The following is a 1807-nucleotide window of genomic DNA, read 5'->3' on the forward strand; positions in this document are numbered from 1 at the left end:
CTCAGGCCCCACCCCGTGCCCAGCTGGGAAGTTGCGGCGCCAACTGCACACACACCCCTGGGGCAGGCGCTCATGGCCACGCCCGTCCCAGCAGCCGGCGCCCGGGAAGCGGGTCTGGTTGGTCTTTCTAACCCGACGCTCGGTCCACACTGCGGTCTTCATCGACACCCAGACGGAACCTGCTCGGACCCTGTCCCAGGCTCAGCAACAGGGGAACCTGCCGCCCACACAGACACCTGCTCACTGCACAGGCCACAGGCACGCCTGCACACATGTGAGCACGCACCTACAGGCACAGGCACGCCCACTTCATGGGCCACAGACATGCCTGCACATGCATGTGAGCACCCACACAGAGGCACAGGTATGCCCACTCCACAGGCCACAGACACGCCTGCACATGCATGTGAGCACCCATACAGAGGCACAGGTATGCCCACTCCACAGGCCACAGACACGCCTGCACACGTGTGTGAGCACGCACCTACAGGCACAGGCACGCCCACTCCACAGGCCACAGGCACGCCTGCACACGTGTGTGAGCACATCCACAGGCACAGACACACACTCCACAGGGCACAGACACGTCTGCACACACATGTGAGCACCCATACAGAGGCGCAGGTATGCCCACTCCACAGGGCACAGACACGCCTGCACATGCATGTGAGCACCCATACAGAGGCGCAGGTATGCCCACTCCACAGGGCACAGACACGCCTGCACACACATGTGAGCACCCATACAGAGGCACAGGTATGTCCACTGGGAGAGCAGGACACACCCACATGCCGCCCAGGCCCAGGGACCCACAGGCAGAGTCCAAGGCCACGGCCGGCCCCACCCGCATACCTCCACTGGGGTGTGTCCCACCTCTGACAGCCGGCTCCTCCCAGACTCTGGGCTCCCTCACTCTTGGGGCCTTGCTGCCCCTGCAGACCCAGGGTCCCTCCACACGGGCTGCCATGTAACTGCTCCCCACCCCACCCCTCGGGAGTGAGTGGCTGGGGGAGGCCGAGCCTGAGACCCCGAGAAGCTCTGTACCCCCACCTCCCCGAGGAGGGGGAAAGGGAGGGGGAGGGGGTCCCGGGGGCACCTTAGTGGGGAAGGCCGGAGAGGCACACCTGTAATACCCCAGTGCCCACCTGGGAGGGGCCCAGCTGCCACCTCCTACCTGGTTAGAGCCTCAGGTCCCAGGAGGAGGGGCCTGGGCCTGAGTTACTTGGGCCTCAGTTTCCTGGGGGGTAAGGAGGTGAAGGGGTTCATGGGGGCACCTGTGGGGGCGGTGGGCAGGGCAGCTCCGAGAGGGGTCACCAGGAGGGGGGCCGCCTCAGGGACCAGCCCCCCTTCTCTGACCCTCTGAGGGCTCCGCTCCCAAAGAAAGCCAAGCACAGAGAGGGACGGCGTCTACCCTGAGGCGGCCCAGCCCAGACTGCACCCAGAACGCCATTCTCAGACTCGGACCCTCAACAGCCCCAGGGGATCCTATGAGCCCCCCCTCCTCCCCCTGCCCAGGGAGAGGCTACCATCCGCCCAAACCCAGCGTGAGGAGGACGCCACTCCCGACCGAGGCTGGGCCACACCGGGCACCTCCCAGGCCCCAGAGCTGGGATGGTGCGACGGGGGGCTCCCCAGGCGCCCCCCCCATGAGCCCCTCCCAAGGTGAGGACAGGAGGCTGTGGGAGAGCAGGAACCCCACCCTGTCCCGAGGGCTCCCCAGTTTGGCCCCAATTCTGAGCCCTAAGGAGCAGCGAGGCCACTCCGGCCTGGGGTCAGGCCCGCGCCCGGCTCACCTGGACAGCGCTGA

Source organism: Myotis davidii, unplaced genomic scaffold (assembly GCF_000327345.1).
Source record: "Myotis davidii unplaced genomic scaffold, ASM32734v1 scaffold1915, whole genome shotgun sequence".
In the NCBI taxonomy this organism is placed as follows: Eukaryota; Metazoa; Chordata; class Mammalia; order Chiroptera; family Vespertilionidae; genus Myotis; species Myotis davidii.